Source organism: Simochromis diagramma, unplaced genomic scaffold, assembly GCF_900408965.1.
Source record: "Simochromis diagramma unplaced genomic scaffold, fSimDia1.1 OVJJ01000596.1, whole genome shotgun sequence".
NCBI lineage: Eukaryota > Metazoa > Chordata > Actinopteri > Cichliformes > Cichlidae > Simochromis > Simochromis diagramma.
In genome coordinates this window covers 18,323,994-18,346,131 of record NW_024387245.1, presented here as the reverse complement: position 1 = coordinate 18,346,131, position 22,138 = coordinate 18,323,994, and the positions used below count along the sequence as shown (strand labels likewise).

The 22,138-nt window shown below is 37.9% G+C and overlaps 1 long non-coding RNA gene across 1 annotated transcript; it reads left to right on the top strand.

Annotated features, from left to right (window-relative positions):
* Window positions 1–1,261: 1,261 nt before the first annotated feature.
* On the top strand, window positions 1,262–1,682 carry LOC120747424. Its single transcript, XR_005699117.1, has 2 exons — window positions 1,262–1,430; window positions 1,511–1,682. It is a non-coding gene; the product is annotated as an uncharacterized LOC120747424 (long non-coding RNA).
* The last annotated feature ends 20,456 nt before the right edge of the window (window positions 1,683–22,138 follow it).

Genomic DNA, 22,138 nt, shown 5'->3' with positions numbered 1-22,138 from the left:
AGCATAGATTGCCTTTAAAGGTAAGTAACAATTAGCAATGGGAAAACATTAGATTACAGCAATAAAAGAAAAAAGAAAAAACAGTCAAACATATCATGACTGATCAAAAAGACTCCCATCATGGCAAGTCAAGGTCTGACACTGGTCTGATGGGATGTAGATGGGACATCTGGAGAACAGTAAGTAACTTGTTGATCTGGGTGCCTTCCACTTGCATGTGCGTAAAAATTGTTCAGTCATGTTGAGGAAAGGAAATTATTGGGGCAAATACCCTGTGATGAACTTTGTATGTGCCTGAAAGTATGCCTGCACCAGCTGAGCCTACAGGAACCTAATATTGTTCCACTAAACAACATAACAGCTGTGCTGAACAGAGATAGGTCATCAAGGAATGCTACAAGCAGTGTATTGTATGCGTCTATACAAGGTCTGGGTCCTGCTTGACCACCTGCCTTCAACATGTCACACTCTATTATCAGAAGTTGATTCAATCATCAAAAAATAATTGGTGTTAGAATATCGTGTTATCCTGACATGTTCACGATATGACCATAGACTATTGCCTGAGCCTCCAAAAATGTATGCTATAAAGGAAATCAAGTTTATGCATTTGACACATTTGTGATACTTGAGTATGTGAGTTTGAGGTCTAGAGTTTTGAACATCCGTCCAGCTTCTAAAACTAGTGCCAACGGGAATGTGAAAAAATATGTTATTTTATTTTTATGATTTACCCTAGCTACTTTAAATGAGCATTAATGTGGCTTCCAACATTATGACGTGACTGCTTTGCTTCACTACATGGTCATATTTTTACCTTTGAACCTTTCAACTGTTAACTTTCCAGCGTTGCTCAAAAGCAGAAGGTTTTGTGTGCATATTACTCAATGTATCAATGCAACTCAATGCAGTTCATCACTTGATCACCACTCTTGAAAGATCAATATGACAGATCAATACAATAATGTTTGTTGGCTCTCTTAGATTTATGCTTATGCTTCTGTGATGATTGGATCTTCTTGAGAGTAAATACTATACATGAATTATAACATGGTAGGTTATTGGTTTCACTACTGAAAAAAGGTAAAAGTGCTCAATAAAATTTAACCCTTACCATAATCTAACTTTGTCAGGGTCCTGGGTCTGAGCAACCCAGGCTCCCTGAGCAGTTACGGACTTGTATCATATTATATGTATTTTTGTTATTGCTGTCCCTCTTCTCCCTGCTTGCAGATGTGTGTGTGTGTGTGTGTGTGTGTGGATGCAGGTGTTTTTGGAGAACACCTTCAGGCCTCGTGGGTGTGGCCCTGGCAGGTGATTGGCCACACCTAAAGACCATGACACACCTGCAGCTGATCTAACCTCATCGGAGGAGCTACTTGAGAGTGTGGTGGAGCTTTCTCCGACGCTGGATCATTGCGTGGCTTCACGTTAGTCTCTTGACCAGTTACCAAGTTTAGTCTGCTGCATTGTGGTGTGTCTGACAGCTGCCTCTCTGTTATTTTCCCAGGAGAAGCGTGGAGACAAGAGGGCAGCGAGCACGGGGTGCTCAGTCACTGAGGAGCAGAAACAGGAACACTAGCACTGGGAAGAGGACACGTTACGGGAGTTGGGAGTGCACTGAGGATTTATTGTTATGTTTTTCCATTTCACTGTAAATAAACGCACTACTTATACACAGAGCTCCGGGCCTGGGTCCTCCTTCCTCACCTCCCCATGGTTGGCCATCGTCAACTGTGACAAACTTAATCAAAGCTTCACTGCCTGAAGGTCTGTGCTGTGTATAATTGCAATTCCAGTAATTTTTTCGATATAGTATGCAAAAAGGGCATCTTGTTCTTACATTATAATCATTGTTAGGTAGCAATTATGTGTAATACAAATTATTTATACAAAATCATACTTTCTATGAAGCACGTTGAAGTAAGAGGACTCTCTATAGGTTAAACACACTGTACAGTAATTATAATGCCCTTTACCCAAGTTAATTGACATTTTATACTGTGTTTACTCTAAGTTATACAACTAGTGATGTATAATTTGCCAACATAGCTTTGTTTTCAGTGTGCTTAATATGTTTAGGACACTAAAAAGTAATTACTGTTCACAGGAATAAAAATAAGGTTCAACTTACAAAAGGAGGAGGGAGGCGATATCCTTGACTGACAATAATTAATGTCTCTTTTAATCTAAGTCAAATATATCCGGACTAAGTAGTGATTTCCTCTTTGCAACTACATAAAACAAAATTACCCATTCAATGAATTACAAGCATTTCGAGTGTCTGTTGTGTCCTGCATTAATCTGCCTTCCAATATTATGAGTGGCTGATGCAATTTACACCAGGTAAAGAAATTTTAATCAAATGTTTTACTTACTATGGAAGCGGTGGAAGTGAAAGCTAATTTGTATGTTCCTGTGTGTTTATGTTTCTATATGTCAGAGTTAGCATCAAAAACCACTTAATGAATCTTCACAGAGGTTTACCCTGTTTACTAATGTTTACCTACAGAAGACTGAATTAGCTGTCACTGACATTTGGTTTCAGACGAAAAGGGACAGTATTGACCAGGACATTCTTTTTGCACAAAGCGTGCAGTCTGGATTCTGCTGCTGTACACATTTTCCATTTCATCTCCTCTCTGAGAGCAGACCATGTCATCACTTATTTAGCTTGTTTCTGGTTCAGCATCTGTCCATCTCCCCCTGCCTCTTTATTTCTCTCCCCGGGTGTGCTTGCAAGTTTGAGTGTGTGCGTTGGAGTGGCTGTTATTCACTAAAAGTTGTCTTTCATTTAGTGTTCTTTTTATTTATTTTATGGCTTTCTTTGTTGTTCAGATACTTGTCTCTCCCTGGTGAGACATCTCCTTTTTGACTGCAAACTTAAAATGAAATTTTACATCCTAACTTGGAAATCGGATTGAACTTCTGTCACAGCAAATACATTTTTGAGCTTTCACCTAGACCATGATCAAGTCCCGTTATTACGCTTTGGTAGCTTTTAAACTAGGAACAGTGACATCTTGCAGAAAACAAAGTAGGACATTTATTACAGACATGTTTTTTATAAGACCTCTAATTAACACAAGCAAAGCTATAATTTCATTGAATCCTTAACTTGTCACAGTCAAATGTTTAGAGCCTACAACAGCGAGGGAAAAAAAAAGTGAATCTAGGTCAGTGACATGGACTCATGAACTATGTAAGAAGGAGAGTTGTTGCTAGTTTTGGAAGCTTTATAACGTTAGTCTACTTAGTGTGAATTGAAAGGAATCAAGACATGTTATCCTAGTACCTCACTGATGGTACTCTAATAGATAAGTATTACAGTATACAACATTAAAATAAATATTTAAGCACTAGTGGGATGTTGAATGTTTTACCTATAAAGTCTATAAAACCTGTAACCCTATAAAAACTACAGATAAGTTTTCACCTTTTGCATAAAAATATGTATTAACTGAATGTGTTTAATTTTATTCTAAAAAGCAAGCTAACTAGTTTCAATTATTATCATTCTTTCTAAAAAACAAAAACAGCTAATCTGACAAATACAGGCTTTTTATACAGTGTACCCTGAACTTTACTAAATATCAGAGGCTTAATGGAAAATGAGAATGCGAATTACCCTGTCTTGAATCTGCAATAGAAAGGAGTACGACGTCTGTTACATCAGATATGCTGATCTGCAAATAGCATAGGTAATAGTCTGTTGAATTCACTGCTAGCGAATGAGCTAAATGTGTGCTGCCTACTGCATTTTATGTCTGCAGCTATCGTGCCTAAACCCCAAGGACTCCCCCCTGTAGTGCAAACATGTCAGAAATGGACTATTTTCCTGCTGTATGACACACATGAGAACAGACAACCATGTAAAATGTTCATGTGTTAAAATGCTACAGATTTGTTTCCATAGCCTTTCATCTACATGTTATTAATCTAAATAGTCAATTATTTATTTGAAATTAGTTTAAAAAATTAAATAAACATAATTTAAGATGAGAAATGAAACATACAGGTCAGAGGGTGCCCTGGCAGAGGGTGCCTTAACACAAACATGAAACTTGCACCAGTAAGCAAAGGAACCTGAAATTAACTAACTGAGACCTAAATAATATTACTGGTTTGGGGGCCATCATAAGATCAAATTTACCTGAGCTACCATTGTAGTGAGTGTTAGAAACACATGTAAGTCCCACATGCATAAGGTTTCCTGCTACTGTTTTAAATATAAAGACTAGTTTATAATAAGCAAGTTTTGTGTTCTTAGTGTTAATTATTGTTTAATATTTACAATTATAGATGATTAGGTGATTTTTTTCATGATATAGCAGTGAGACGTGTTCAACGGTCACAATGGTTATACAGGGTTTTATAAAAATCCCAGATATAGAAATTTTTCATTAGAATTCACAAAATAAATAGAAAAAAATAAAACTTTTTTTAGGTTTTAAAAAGTATACTTCTGCTTTCATGAAGTAGTGACTAGTGAAGCAGTTTTCCAACAGATTTAAAGACGAGCATATGACAATTAGCACCTTCAACTCTGAGGTGATGGTTCTCATCTGGAAAAGGGTGGAGTTGCCACTGCTGGAGCGACTTAAGTATGTCAGGCTCCTGTTCACAAGTGAGGGGAGAGTGGAGAGGGAAACTGACACAAAACTAGTGCAGTTTCTGTAGTGATATGGGTGCTGTAATGTTTTGTTGTTCTATAGTGAGAGGTGAGCATGAAGACAAAATTAAAGCCGAATGTACTGTAAACAAAGCTTAAGGAATCATCTACAGTCCTAGCCTCACTTATGGCCTCAAACTTTGGGTTGCATAAGATTGTGGAACTGTGGCATAATGAGCTTTATCCTAAGGGTGTCATTAGAAATAGGGTGAGAAGCTCAGTCATGCAGGAACGAGTTGCCAGTTGAGGTTCAGATGGACCATCTGGATGCCTCCTAGGTGAGGTATTTTGGGCATGTCCTAATGGGAAGAGACCCTGGGTCAGAACGAGGATATGCTGGAGAGACGGTATCTCTCCATTAGCTTGGGAGAACCTTTGAATCTACGGTAGATGAGATGAGGGGATGGCCAAGGAGATTTTGGCATCTCTAATTAGACTGGTGGCTTTATGACCCTGGCATAAACAGAAAATATGGTGGGGAATTATATTTTAAACTGTAGGCTTCTATATCTATCTCTATAGCTGCATAAATAGTTATTTAATAATCTAACTAGATAAATAGATTAAACACTATTTATTTCTTAAAAAGGTCAAGACAATTAATATTTTCACATTTTAATTTGCAATAACTACATATTATCCATGTATTAAGTACATTGTTAGAATTGTTAGACTGGTTAGAATGTCAAGAGTATCAGCAGAACCTAAGTACATTAATCATGAGTGTACCCGGTGCTATATAAAGTAGGGTATTCTTACATTAAGCACCAGTTAGCATATTTAGGCTCTTCAATCACTGAAATTAATTATCAAAGCAATTCACTTGATGTTGCTGATGTTTAAGGTGAAGGTAGCCAGATAGTCCCATTCTACTTCTTTCTGGTTGAATGCCAAGTATGTGATGCCATTAAAGTTTCAGCATCCAACCATAGAAGTGTGACGAGAATCCTTAATTGCAGGTAATTTTACCGGAGAAACAGAAAGCAATGTTTTACACCTGTTAATGGCCAACATGAATTTAAGATTTGAACATCCTATATTTCTTTGTTAGACAAAAATGTGATATAAGTAATAATAAACTTTGACTCAGGTGAGGAGCTTTTTGGTTTGTTTATTCTGTTTTGTTATCATGTTGCAGAACACCTACAGTGCATAGATTTACTTATATTTTCACTGTTTCACGGGGGTAAATTTTTCATCTGACCTGTGTTCTCTGTTTGCACTGTCTTATAATGGCAGAGTCATAGAAGCAGTTTGTCAGATAGAAACATTTACTCATTCTTAAGTGATTATTCCAATAAAATGAATTTCCACTATCTGTAATGTTGCACAGCCAGTGAGGCATACACACAAAGTATGCACACAAAAAGGCAGCCACAGTCACACAGAAAATAAGCCCTGGGACATGGCTCCAGGAGGAAGGGACTTCTCTCCTCTCATCGGGTTCAAGCTTTTCTTCAACCTGTCTCCTGTCACAACACTTATTTACCAGGGGAGAAATTGTACCTGAAAGATCTTCCAAACCGAAACCATAGAACAGCTTGCGGGTGGCCAGGGATAATAAAAAAGGAAGAAAAAATGAAACAGATACAGACAGAGAGGCAGTGGGTAGGAGAAAGCGAGCTGAAATGGCACAAGTAAGACAAAAAACAGCTTGGAAGGCATTGCACCAGAGATGCTTTAGGACCCCTGGGGATGGGCAAATTCAGCACAATCCTAATTTTCATTTCTCGGTGTGCAACCCCAAATGATTGGGGGTCTAATGATGGTTATTTTAATTGGCCTTTCATTTCTCCACTTTCACGCGATCACATAAAATGCAGCTGTGCATACATAATTGTCATGCAAACATTACTCTGGCTCTAACACCCTTGAGGTCAAAATGTCACGCATAGTTTTGTGTTAAGAAACATTTATTCTTAGAGGAATTTGGTTGCGCTAAAGAGCAATATCTGATTTTTATCTTCAAGATTATTTTTATAAAATTTATAACTAGCTAAAGCTAGTGATTCACTGTGTAAGCCATTCAAATGAAGACACGGTCGTGTAACCCTTTTCAGCTTTCTAAAAGCAAGAAATAGTTTTAGAGAAGCTCTGGCAAAGTGTTGTGTAGTTACTTTTCCCTATGAACACTTTCACGCAATCAGAGCAATCATTTTGGTGATTTTCTTTCCATTTACCTGGGTAAAAAACACTATCTACAATTGCCATCTGACTGATCTAAAGCACATGAGGCCCAAGGCATTTTTGTTGATGATTTCAGTCTTTTTCTGGTGAACACTGTGAATTTAAAATCCAGATTTTCTTTGTGACGTAAATTGATATGCATTCAAAAGTATTACTGTTTTTTTAATCTTGTGCTGAATATATTGCTTTTGTTATCCTATCTGTTGGACTCCATTTAGCCTTCCCATCAAACATAGCATGTTGATATTCTTGTGAGCCTAATTGCCCATTGATTTTGTCTCCGGCAAAATCAACTGTCTTGCTCAAGTCACCTATTCTGAAATCTGGAAAGAGATGAACAACTATATTTGTTAAACAATTAAAAAAAACAAAACCCTCAAACATTGCAAGTAACGGCAAACAGACATCTATTCATCCATGGGCTTTCTGTTGGTGATGTTTTTTGAGCCCCCCTTCCTGTCTAATTAAATTGTGGTGCACTCAGGTAGGTTATGCATATTCAGAATTCTCTCAAGGACTAAGTCAGTGCAGCTGTAAGCCAGCAGGAGGACTGGTTGTTGGAGAGCTGCCGGCTAAGCAGAGTTAATCCCACACCTGCAATCATAAGGGCACAATGTCATATGAAAGTATGTACTAAACCTAATGGATACTAGAGTTACCATGCGCACTCACACACTGTCTCTTGGGAGGTTGTTATACCAAAAGCTTAAAAGAGAGTTGTGCACATATGCAGGGACTGGCTGTTTGAGATATGAGGTTGATTTTTAAGCAGGTCTCTTTTCCCTGTATTTTTTTCCCCAGAAGAGGATCCGGCATTGTTTTCAGGAGCAGCTGTTTTTTTAGGTTCAGTGCTTTTCAATGATGTAGCCCAAAACACATCACCCATGAAACTGGGAGCTAGAGCTGGCATTGCTAAAGGGTGCTGTGTAGGCGCTGGGCTCTGGCGCCGACAGTCATCTCTGTGATGTTTTGGAGGCCTCCCAGTACTTTATAATGCACAAGGGACAAAACCCGGCAGACTGATGGGAAAGGAAGGCTATCATCAGAGGATGCATTTAATTTCCATAAAGATGACTTTGTTTCCTAATTAATCTCCTGGCTCCGTCTCCTCGCTTTGCTCCTGTCACTTCCTCAGAATGAAACATGGCCGGCAATTTGTTAAATCAATTATTCCGGGGAAGAAGCAAGGCTTTCGGCGAGCCCATCCACATATCTCACACACAGACACACACATGAGGTGGCGGAGGACACTGATTATAGAGATTGCAGAGTGGCCTTGAAGTAAAAAGGTGGACAATGAAGCTGGAATTTGGGATCTGGGAAGTAAGAGAGAAAAAGTGCTTGTCCTTGTTGACATGGCAGACAGCTTTGTAAACACTTGGCTGACGAGGAGTCTCCTTGGCCTCATGCCCTGAACTCCTGCAGAAAAACAGGACTAGTGAACCCTGAGGGACACGCTACACAAGAGAGGCAGCAGAAGAGGACAAAGTGGCAGAGAGGGACACGAGCAGGCAATGGGAGGAGGCAACAGGGAAAAGATAGATGCCACGAGGGAGATAAAATGGGAGACGAGAAAAACCAGAGGGAACTACTTTCTGTTTTTATATCTAAAAAAAAAAAAAAAAAAGCCCACAGACTGGTATTTCATTTTGTGCTCTCAGTTCATTAAAATATTGATTTAGATTAAACCACTTTAACCCTCAAACATGCTCAAGGTGCAAAGGAGCAGAAGATGAAACTCACGCTTCAAACAAAAACAACAAAGCACAATTTTGATCAAGTTTGACTTATCAATGATCTACAGGTGCACAGAACAGAGCCATGATTCATTGCAGGGTGAGACGAGAGACAGCGGATTGGTTCCAAATGAAAAAGCTGACTTTCAAATAGGAAGACAAACAGACAGCGGGGACTGATGGTGGCGTCGGCTCTTTCTGCCTGCATTAGGGAGAAGAGGAATAGCATGGCAGGATGTGTTTAAATCAGAGCGCTCTATCTTGTAGTGAGACACATTTCATTAAGCCCAGCAGCTGGGGCCATGGCTTCATGCGTCCACACATCTATCATACAAATCCATCAGACCCATCTCTTTCCTTCACTGACAGCATGTGTGTGATAGAAGCCCATCCTCCTGATCAGGACACTCACTGACTGCCCTCACTTATTCATTTCTACTTCCATTTTCCCATTTCTATGTTAAGATTTCTTATTTGCACCCCTCCTTCCTTTCTCTGTCTTTCTGTGGTGCTCTCCATTTCCTCTCCCAACCTCCATGTCCTTCACTTCTCTCTTACCTCAGATTTTTTAAGGAGGGCAGATGCTTCCAAGCTGTAAATAGATTCTAAGCCCCAGGATTCCTTTTTGCTTTTTTACTCTTTTCATAGGTCACCAACTATCTCTCTAGGGTGTGACGTCTTGTCCACGTGTATAACAGTACGTGAAAGGATAACTTTTCTATGTATTTTGGACTCGGTCACTGAAAATAAAGCTTTTAAAAAACTCCTTCCAGTGTGAAGATTGTCAGAATCTCAGCTTATGCATTTGCATGTGGTCAAGGAAAACAAAGATTTGCCTTCATCTCCTGTTTTTGACATCAGATGCCATGTAATTATTTCTAGGGTCCTACTTGGCCAATATTTCTATACAGTTAGGATTATACTGCCATTTGTTTCTCTGGAAACCACTTACCACAGCTTGGTTTCTTGGCAGTTTTTGAAATAGTCACAGAAAATTAATCTGTTTTTTTCATGTTCATGGACAAGTTTTTTTGCATCAGTGAACACAAATTTGTAAGTAATGCAGTTCAATAAAGCAATATATTTGTGTCAGGAGCAACCAAGTTCCATGGCAACCAGGAAAATAAAGTCTTTAAAGATGTGACAACCATTGCAATATAACCGATGCCATGACATTTTTCTAACCCTACCAAGTAGTTTTTAATGCGTTCACCAAACCAAGCAACATATTCATAATTAGTTCTGGATTTAAAAAGCATATAAATGATGTGTGAATGTATATGTTTCAAGTTTAAATGTCTTGCACTAATGTTAAGACAATTTACTCCTTCACCACTCTTCCAAAATCCAAATGTGGACTGTTTTGCATTTTAAACAGCACATATGAGAGCAGTGTGTCGGGGAAAGAAAAAATGTTGAGAAATTTGTGTCCAGCAACACGAGTCAGTAGATTAAAGGTCATGACTATAGCACAAAATTGTCATGAAGTTAGCCTTGACATCATCTTTGCATTTTGATGTAGACTGATATAGATATTTTTGTGCATGTAGCACATGCTGATGAAGAAGCCAAGCTATCAGCCCTTCCCTTAAAACAAACTGTGTGTATCTTTACTCCGTCTCTAAAATAAAGATAAAATAACAGGTAACACATGAGGCAAGACATGCATGCCACTGCCTTCTCTGCAAAAACACGGCCCTTTGCCAGCTGTGGTTCAGTTCACAGATGTTTTTTGTCAAAGAGAGACAGAGAAAAAATTGCACCAGTCTAAAAGGCTTACCAAGTCTGCTTTAGAGGGCTTTAGGGGTAGGGTGAGTCATAAGACTTCCCTCATACTGTTTAACTTTTAGCAAGCTTTCGGCACCATTCTGGTGTCACACCCCTATAATACACCTCCACCCTCACCCACAAACAACTATACTTTGGTTTAAAAATAATATATTTGCACTGTAGACCAAAGTGATATAGCTCATAGCATATTTTGCTATGAGCCTGGTCTTAACCTTTAAGCCTGAATTTGTAAGCAGTTATGCAGAAAAAAAAATCAGTTTTTACCAAGACAAAACCTCAGATAGAACTGAACTTATGTGGGCGGGTGTATGTCTGGACCAGTTTGAGAGAGTGCAGTTGAAGAGACTTGAAAACAACAAACAAAAACAAAAAAACATTATTTTTTTCTCACAACCCAGGTATAATTTGGTAATAGTGGTGTAATAAAATAGAAACAAGAAGATAATAAAAGCAAGTTATTGGCTCTTAATTACCAAAGTAATGCTAGATTAATATCCAAATTATAAATTAATATTAACAAGATAATAATTAATAGCAGAGAAATATTAGTAATATTAAAAAGTTATATCAATTAATAATATCACGTAATCTGTTGTTACCTTCAAACAAAGAAGAATGCTGGATACATAATGTAGGATTATTCCAGGATCATATAAGGGAATAGTATCCTGATATGTTAAAGGATCAACCAATATCGCCATGAGGCTACTACCACAAGACAGTAACTAAAAATTAGGTAATCATGTTTTTACTAGTAAACAATATGATTACTAATTGGTCCTACTAACAAATAGGTCACATGGGCCCAAGGTTAGTTATTATTATGTTTTATGTTGTGAACAGTGAGTAATATTTTTTGTAGACTTTACTCGTTTTTTTAGACAGATTGCGTAAAATAGCAAAACACATCTGTCTAGCCTAACATGCGGTTAGCATTGTGTGGTTGAGTAAATCTTGTGGGCTAGAAAAAAGGCAATATTGTTGAAGTGTGGGAATGCATATGGAACATTAAGCATGCATAAATGGTGGCTACCCCTCCCTAAGCCTGGTTCTGTCATAGGTGTCTTCCTGTTAAAATTGAGTTCTTCTGTCTCACTGTCACCATGTTCTAGCTCAAAGGGGTTGTGTGACTGTTGGGATCTTCTCTGTATTGCAGAGTTTTTACCTTACAATAAAAAGTATCTAGAGGCGACAGCTTTTGTGATTTAGTGCTATATAAATAAAACTGAAATTCAATCAATTCAAGCTCCATTTCACAGATGATTATTTCCTTATTATTTTACTCTAAAAGTCTAAGGTCTCTATACGTATCTGTGCCATCAAATTTTTGTGGTACTTTGTGATGGTTTAAGTGGAGTTCAATGAATTTTCAAATTAATTTTCAATGCGTTAAACTCTATATTTGCAGAGAAATTGGCTTTAACAGTAGAAGTAAGCTGAACTGTCAAATGAGCAGGATGTATATAATATAAGTATGATATTTTTATGCTTTTGATTCCTTAATTGGTCTTATCACTTACAGAGTCACAGCATCTTCTGTGATCTATGATTTAAAGTTAGACCTTCATTCAACCTGTACAGATATATATCTGTTGTTTACTTCCCAGTGGTTCAATAAAAATAATGATCATAACATTGAAATTTAGCAAATACAGGCAGACTTTTCTGGTGCTGATGTTAGCTGTAAGAAATATTGCAATGCAACTTACTAGAAATGCGTAGTTTGCAGTTTGCAGCCCTGATGCCTGGTTACTAAATGGAAGAATACTTTACGTTGATGTTAACACATCAAGCAATCTTATCTAATTATTATAAGGTTACAAAAACAAGTCAGTGCATAAAAATTGTAATACACTAATATTAATATTTTATTGCTTGTCGGTTAGCAGAATGTTATTAGTGTATTACTATATTATTACTAACTACATTTGCGTCAAAGGCATTTGTTTAATTCCCCATTATTACACCCAGTTTTCTGACGGATTATTACCCAATTTACCACGTTTCAACATGACACTATTCAGCTATGTCTTGTTAATTAAGTGGTAAAAACTTATCATTATCCTTGTTTTTTTTAATCATATAATGCCACTACCATTTTTAACCAAGTAATAATGTAATAGAACTTGCTACGAAACAACAACAAAAAAAACAATAAACAATAAATCCAAGTTGGGGAGGTCAGTAACCGCAAATCAAACATATAGAGTGGACAGTGAAGGAAATCATAAATTATGGGCAAAAGAAAATAAAAGGTTAATGGGAAAATTTATGGTATTTAAAAAAACAAATGGGAACATTGCCAGTACCTTTAAATTGATACTTAAGTAGAGTACAATTTGACCTTTGTTTTTCAATTATCTATTTACATTTCTTTCTGTATATTTGCCACAAAGTCTATTATCTGTCTTTCAGCCTGATCTGTCTGCAGTGTGCTCACCAGCATGCAAACAGTGGGTGTAATTGGAAAGGGTAATGCAGTCTGAGGGAGAAAAGCAGCCAATTAGGGAACTGGTCAGGAAGCTGTGGGGTCAGGGGTCAGACTGAAGCTCACCATCCTGAGCTTACTCTTCTGGCAGTGTGCCAATCCATATTAGCTGCTTAGAGCATTAAAGTCTGGGACTTTGTGCCTGTGGCTCAGTAAATCAAAGGTCCATTCTTAGATGAAGTGCATCAAACACTTGACCTATAAACTACTTATTAATGCCGCTGTTAATGAACCAGTAAGATCTTTCAAATCCATTAATGAGGGTGTTTGTCTAAGGGTTAAGATATATGGATAGGGAGCTTGAAGGTGTTTGTGGCTCTGAACTACCCATTCAGTGCCCAGGCTCATTTCTTATTATTCTCATTTCTGCTACTGGTGTGATATACAGAGGTGACCTTCACTCTGCTTGCTATGTATTAGTCTTGAGGGAGAACTCCCTTGAGACCAGGATCTGTTTAGAAGCTTAATGGAGCTGAGTCTAAAAGGATGCACAGTCTAGAGGGTTTTTTTTTTAAGTTAGTGCATACAGAATATAAATATGAAGAACTTGTAGCTACTTTAACATTTGTCATTTTTGTTATTTGCATTTGTCTCCTTTTTTACTTTAAGATGAATGTTAGAAAAAAATAAATAGCAGCTGAAATATGTTTGTCAGCTAATTATGAAATTAGCTATTTGGCATAAATTCTGGGACCATGTTAGCTAACTTTTAAAATAATATAAATAATTTTTGTTAGGGAAAAATCCACATTAAAACAGACAAGAATATATTTTCCACAGGTGTTAGATGAAAATGACAAGCTAAGGCAAAGGGAAAAGACAAAAAAAGATATGTAATTGGTAGGGGTGCAACGATACTCGTATAGATATTGAACCGTTCGATACAGTGCTTTCGGTTCGGTACACATATGTATCGAACAATACAAAATTTTTAATTTATTTTATCAACTTTTCTTCTGACGATGCTACCTGTGTTGAGAGCTCAGTGGATCTGCGTTCGACTACTCCGCCTAGGCTGCACTGTCGAGCGCAGATCCACTGAGCACAGCACAAGCTAGCAAGACAGAAGCTAAGCTCGTTGCAACATGACAAATTGAACCTCCTGTCACTACCCGATCCGTACCGGAAACCCGATCGGTACCCCGCATGCGCGAAAGGTGTCTACTTCCGGTCGAAGCATTTTACGATAGTTACAGGTCAGAGTATCTGTTAAGATGTTAAGAATAACAAGTATCTCTTAAAATGTTTCTGATAATGAAACATTTAATATAATGTAGAGAAAAACAAAAACATAAAAAGATAGTGACAGATCAGAACTCCCGATCCTTACTGCGCATGTGCAAAGTCGGACCGTACAAATCGGGTCTACCTGATCCGTACCGCGCATGTGCAGGGTTTTCTTCTTCTTCTGTTCGTTTAATGGCAGTTTACTCCCCAGTATAAGAGGATACCGCCACCTGCTGACTGAGCGAATGAACCCTATTGTAAACTGAATTAGCGTCATTACAAACGTGTGTTAAATTTGATTTAGTGATAGTCGAGTGTGTTTATGCTTGTCTGTGTGGAGAAGATTGATTGGAATAGTGATGATGATGTCCGCTTACACTGTCAATTGTCAGTAAACACTTAATCTGGCTGATGAATCTACATGTGAGGTATTACAAAGTCTGTATTATTAACTCTGTAATTAGGCGCCATTCTTCCTATTTTACGGCGCTGTTGTTCAATCGGGGGACGCTCTCTGTTGAGGAGAAAAGCATGAATTTGTTTGTAAACGGATTATCCATTGTTTAAATGTCCCGGTAGTCGAAAAGGAGGCAGAGCTGCTGAGAAATGCTAGGAGCTAACTGGGCGCTAACCGTATCATTCAAATATATTGAATGTCGCAATGTTGGCAAAGAGAGGAAGTGACATAAGATTTGCGCATGCGGGGTACCGATCGGGTTTCCGATAAGGATCGGGTAGCGACACCTCCCCCACCCTCATTCAGATCTGACCATTGGAACTATTTTGGTCTTCATGTGAAGTATGACCCTGAAGCAGTGGCGGAGCGGGGGATGGCTTACTGGGCTTAAGCCCGGGTTGTTTTGTCAGAAGCCCGGGGTCTTTTGGAGTGTAATTTTTTCATAGTTAGATGCCTGGCTGACAACTGTATAAAACAAAAACTACACACAATATTCGAAGCACATAGTGCACACTGTGGGAATACGACTGTGCGTAAATCCCCCCTAATATTGGTATGATCCGAGCTCAGACACTAAGCGGGGCGGGGCAGCTGCTGCCTGCGAGTGCGCTGTTAGAGAAACGGAGCCAGGCAGACAGAGGAGAACTGAAGTTTGACCAGGTACCAAAGCAAATCATTCGTACTGTACAAATAATGTAAATATGACGGTGCATCACGAAAGATTGATATCAAACTGATCACTTGACCCATATTACGTTACTTGCTCTTCGAGTGAATCAACAAATGGCGAAATGAAAAGCCGAACAACAACAATGCTGTTTCTTTAGAGAGTCTTAGCTTACATGTATGTTTATTTCATATTTTCAGTTGTTACCCTCCACGGCTAAATAAATCGGTTTCAGTAATGCACTGATATACAAGAATGGACATAAGGGGCTTCTTTCAAAGAAAAAACTCTGGTAGTATTTTATATATTATGCTTTCTATGTTGTTCAATATATTTCTATGCAAAACAAGAGGAATTTCAATACACAGCAGTATATTCACAGTTGAAACCAGATATTTACATTAGAGATGGACCGATCCGATATTACATATCGGTATCGGTCCGATACTGACGTAAATTACTGGATCGGATATCGGAGAGAAATAAAAAAATGTAATCCGATCCATTAAATATCAAAAAAGCACCTCACAAAACTTGTGACACGCCGTAACTCAGCTCATAACCGTAGGGCGTAGGAGCAGTGTGCTCACGTGATAGAGCGGCTGTGTGTATTTGTAGCCTCAAACCAGCATTTCATCTCCGATGAAGTTATCCCAGAGAGAAGTAAAGCAAGTGTGTAAGTTCGTCTCTGAATGTTTGTAAAGCATTCCCACGTTAAGCTTAACAACGGAGCGAGTGCCTCTTCTTGCTGCTACTTCAATCGTGAAACTGCTTAATGATCAGCTGATCGGCTTTTCTGTCGCGAGTCTGTCTCTCTTCTTTGTTTTTGGCCCACTTTGACCAGAAAGAGGAAACCAGCGGCTGAACAACAGCAGCATGTTTAACCTTGATAAGCTGTTGTTAGAATGTATTTAATATTACTTTCTACACCAGGATCTTTTTCTACGTAGCTGACGGCTGGTAACTGTGCAGGGGCTGATCTAGCAAAGTTTAGCCAGGGGGGCCGATAGGGCATGAACAGGGAAAAGGGGGCACAAAGACATATTTTTCTTTCTTATTCTCATTTAAAATGTCTAGCTTTTAATAAATAATTATCTGAATCTTACACCCAAAGTTTTAATCTGATGTAAAATGTATAGAAGTCCATTACTGTATATAGTAACTGTTAAGTCTAATATACCCTAGTAAGCTATACTACTTTTTCCTTTGGGAAGATACCATCTGTGCAGTCTGCAATTCTGTTGAAGAAAGATGTTGAATCTATTTAATTATTCTTGAAAAATAATTTATTTCTGTGCATTTTTTTTTCCACACTGCATCAAATTAAAGTTGATTAAGTCGATTAAGCATCTTGAGGTGGAGGGTGGGGTGTGGTTCCCTATTTTTTTTTTACTGGGAGTTTGCAACCCTATTAGTTCGGTTGCTTAATATTTCTGCTAAGTACTCTTTAGAATACCAGAATAGGAAGGATTGAGTAGGTTTAAGTTAATAGATTGATCAGTATTGCTGAACTATGAATTATTTTGTTGTATTTTTTACATACAGGTATATCAGAATAGTATTAGTGTTGTTGTTTATTTAAACTTGAGTATGAACTTATACAAAATGCAGCAATATATTAAAAAACAGTTTTATTGATTAAAAAACACTATATCGGATTCATATCGGTATCGGCAGATATCCAAATTTATAATATCGGTATCGGACATAAAAAAGTGGTATCGTGCCATCTCTAATTTACATACACTTTATGGAAAACACAAGAACAGTTTTTCACTGTACAACATCAATTTAGAGTAAACTTGTTTTGTTTTGGTTAAATAAATATTGAAATATCTTTTGAATTAGTTAAATGTCAGAATAAAGAGAGACAGAGCTGTCTATTTTTTATCACTTTGTCAAATTTAGGAGTACATGTACACTAAGTTTATTGTTAATTAATAAGAAAACTCCAGACGATTCCATTCTGAGCTGAAGAAGCTTCTGATAGGTTAGTAGAGTCCATGTGAGTAAATTGGTGGCACACCTGTGGATGCATATAAGGCAAAACACAGAACCTGTTTCTTTAACATGGGAAAATCAAGAGACATCAATCAAAACACCAGGAAAAGAATTGTGGAGCTCCATAAGTGTGGCTCAATTCTGAATACAATTTGGTGCCATTTACAATTAAGAAATACAGACAATTTTTCTCTTTACTCTTAAAGTTAACAAATATGTTTTTTATATTTAGCAATCTAAAAAAAAATAAACATTTAGTTTGATTTGATGTTACAATTAAAAAAGTGTTCGTGTTTTCTGAAGAGTATGTAAATATCTGGTTTCAACTGTATATTTGATGATTGTCAGCACAAAGAGGGAGCGAGAGGAACAGAGAGGGAGATGGAGAATGAGGACAGAACAGAGATGGAACAAGAGCAGGTGAGACACACATGTTAGTCAAATGGTTGTTTACCAAAAGTATCACCGTATCATAGGTACTCATGTATCTCGTACCTAGTGTTTCTTTTTAGGTTTACTATTTTTCAAATTCTACATTTATTAAGTTATGCAGACTTGTTTGCACAACAAGGCTAAATAATTATATAAACTTTTCTCAATCTAAATATTGTACTTTGGTAGAATTAAAAAATAACTGTAGTGCAGGTCTATGATGATTTTTAGTGCTACTATCATCTAGTTCTGATTCTGGTTCTGTCTTGGTTAAATCCTCAGTAGTCCTGATTTTGAACTGTTGTAGTCCTGTTTTAATTCCGGATCAGTTCTTGGTCTGGTTGAATTGGGGTTTAGTCCTCGTGTCTTGATACAGCCCTGATTTTGTTCTGCCTTGCTGCTTAATTAAAAACCTAGTTTAAGGTGTCCTGCATATGTGATATATTTTTTTCCTATATGAAGTGATTCTTTTTTGAACAAAACTCAAAACAGAGCCTATTAATCTTTCAGTCATTTCTACACCCCCCCCAACAAAAAAAAAAAAAAATCCCACATGCATACTACCCTTTAGGGCTAAGCCCCGGGTGTTTCAAATGTCTGGCTCCGCCTCTGCCCTGAAGGTAAGCGCGTCATGGACTAAAGTAAAACAGTATGTCGGATGTGCCACGCAATGCTCAATTACATGGGTGGGAACTATGGCGTTAGCGCAGTTAGCTCGTTAACGTGTTGCCGTCCAGCCCCACGCACGGGGCAATCCGCGGTAGCTCGTTAACGGACATTTGCCGTGTTGTGGCGTTAACGTCATTTCAGATTAACACTGACAGCACTAGTGGGAACACAATGAATATGACTGCACATTTACACCGACATCATCCTAGTGCAAAGACAAGTGGAAGCAGACAAAAACAACAAGCACGCATGCTACAAACTTTACCCGAGTCATTTAGACAGCCGTTAGCACATGATTCTCCTTATGGGGACCTGATATGTTTAATATGCTGCTGAGAATATAGCCCAGAAGAAGCGTATAGTATAGCTTTTATTTTGGAAAGAGCCATTTCTCTGTAATAAACTCTCTTTTCCAAAGATGAGTGATTTCTCGATCAGATAGATTTATTTTTTTATTACTTTGTTGTTTCAGCAACATTAAATTTAAAAACTGTACTTTTGAGTTAAAATATATATTTATAATTTTAATAAATGACAAATTAAAAAAGCATAAACATTTTTTGTATCGAAAAAATATCGAATCGTGACACCAAAGTATCGAACCGAACCGTGAATTTTGTGTATCGTTGGACCCCTAGTAATTAGGTTATTTTAGAACAACAGTTAAGACTCTTAGGAAAAATACATGACTGAAAAACTGTATGCTGTTACCTTCAAACTAATAATAAAAATTTTAGCTGATACATTATAGTGTTTTTTATATCTAGTTATTTCATTAGGTTTTTGGTATCTAAATTAATCTAACTTCTCTTTTTTATTCTTTTGTAATATTACTGCTTTTTATTACAGGGCATAAAATACAGTGCTTCTATCATATCCTGCTTGCATCACAGAAATATATATACTGTGTCATTTGGCAGCTGTTCCTTGATGCCCTGGCCATCAAGATATTGGAAGCCATGAGATAAGGTTCTTTTTGTAAAGAGGAATAGAGGTGACATTAGGTGTTTGGAGGGTTGGTTGGTCATAAGTCTGACAATGCTTTCATTGGTGGTAATCTCCAGGCACTAAGAGGGCTTGGTTTGGTTTTATGTACTACAAGCCACCTGGTGGTGACACAGTGGTGAAGTGGTTAGCAACGTTGCCTGTTCTGAGTTTGACTTCTCTGGCTAACTCTTTTAGGCAGCATTCTCCCATTGCCTGTGTGGGTTCTCTCCAAGTACTCTGACTCCCCCTCACAGTCCAAAATTAAAATGTTAGGTTAATTGATCATTGTAATTAACCTACTCCATAGGTGTGAATTAATGTCAGCATGGATAGTTGTTTGTCTAACCCTTAACCCTGTGATAGACTTGCAACCTGTCCAGGTGTGTGTGTGTGTGTGTGTGTGCGTGTGTGTGCATTTGTTCCCATTATTTTCTCCTGCAATGCAACAGTCACCACCCACAGCTAAATGACACTGTGAGCAGTTAAAATCACAAGTCTGACCATTTGTCCACCTGCTTATCAGCTTTCAGGTGTCTTGGGGTGCGTCCCATGTTCCTTTGTTAATTCACCTGAGTTTTCACCTGCTCTCAGTACTGATCGGTCAGATATGTTTAGGTGAGGAAATCTGCATGGTGGCATTCTGTTTATTCTTCAAACAAATAGTCCTGGCACAACATTGACTGCTTCTGTTGCTTACCATAAATAGCTTTGAGGAAATAGCTCTGCATGTGGGGCAATTTTAAATTCAAAGTGAAATGAGTTGTATTCTGCTGAGCACCAGGAAAGCTTTCTTTTTCACAAAGGCACAGGAAAATGATTCACTTCCATTCATTTTTGATCACAGGTGCCCCCAATATAAACTCAGACATTACATTCTTCTGTCAGATGTTGCACAAGGAAATATTTTTCCAAAATATTTTTACCTCCTAGTTGATATGAAACATATTAACTAGGTTTTTATTTCAATGACATACTGCATGTAATAAATGCTAATGTCAATCAAATTTATCATTGTTGTTTATATCATGCTTTCTTGATTAATTTTATGTACACTACATTGCCAAAAGTAGTTTCTTATCTGCCGTCACATGCATATGAACTTGAGTGACATCCCATTCTTACTCCATAAGGTTTAATGTGATGTCAGCCCACCCTTTGCAGATATAACAACTTCTGTTCTTCTGAGAAGGCTTTCCACTAAGTTTAAGAGTGTGTTTATGGGAATTTTTGACCATTCATCCAGAAGTGCATTTGTGAGTGCTTCTGGGCACTTCCAGGATTAGAAGGCCTGGCTCGCGGTATCCGCTTTAATATTTTTGCAAAGTTATTCTGTTCAAGTCAGGACTCTGTGCAGGCCAGTCAAGTTTTTTCCACACCAAACTCGCTCAATCATGTCTTTAGGGACCTTGCTTTGTGCACTGGTGTGCAGTCATGTTGGAACAGGAAGGGGCCATCCAAAACCTGTGCCCACAAAATTGGGAGCAAGAAATGGTCCAGTATATCTTTTTACGCTGAAGCATTAAGAATTTCTTTCACTGGAACTAAGCCCAACTCCTGAAAAACAACCCCACGCTATAGTCCTGTCACCATCAAACTTTAAACCTGGCCCAATATAGTCAGGCAAGTATCGGTACCCTGACAACTGCCAAACCCAGATCCGTCCATTGGATTACCTGATGGAGAAGTGTGATTTGTCAATCCAGAGAACATGTCCCAACTGCTCTATAGTCCAGAGGTGCCGTGCTTTGCACCACTGCATTGGACTTGGTGATGTAAGGCTTGGATGCAGCTGTTCAGCCATAGAAACCCTTTCCATGAAGCTATCTCCTTGAGCTAATCTGAAGGCCATATGAAATTAATTAATTGACTCTGCAGAAAGTATCCACTCACCTGCTTGATTTTATACACCTGTGGCCATGGGAGTGATTGGAATACTGGAATTCAATGATTTGGATGAGTGAGTGAATACCTTTGGCATAATAGTGTTTTTATAGTGTATTTTATGTCTTGCATTTTTTTTACATAGATTGTTTGTCTTTGTGTAAAAAGCAAGAAAAAAAGAGATTCCTTAAAATCTGAATGTGCTTCTGGTTTACATAAATCATTGTGCACTACATTAGACAATAAGAAGAAGCAACATTTAGAGGTGAATGTTTGTCACCATATAATGATCATAGAAATATCATTTTGAGGATGTATGACTTTTTCTTCTTTTTTATGCTCTGTTAAAGACACGTTAGACCTATGCATGCACATTAAAGTATTTCTGCCTGTGAATTTACCTGTATCTTAATGTTTTGCCTGATTAAAGTATTTCCTCCTTACTGCTGATTTCATCTCACATTGTCATTCGCCTGTGTGGGCGACATTTTCTCACTTCATTAAATTACAAGATATTAAAAAAACACAAAAAACCAACCTTTGCCCTCATTGTCCCTTATGAACACACACTGAGCACAATTCTATTTGCTCATCTGCTTTGCAGTACCCGACACTTCCCAATTGCTTAAGTACAGTGTGTTAATTAAATTTAGTTACAGGGGATGAGTTTGAAAAAAATGTGTAATTTACAGTGGTTTAGTGTGTGTTTTATTAATTCAATTAACTAAATACCATCTGCAACAAATGCAGCATCTATCTGCATCTAGGTCAGCCTGCACGAACATCATCTCACCTTTCTTGCATGGTTGCATTCATTTATTTCACAACCTGACTTGTCTCGCTGGCTTTTCCACCCTGCTGCTCGAATCTTTTCTGCCTCTGGGTCAGGGAGGTCAAAGTTGAACTTAGATTCTTACTGACTCCATCTTTTCCACTTTGTAAT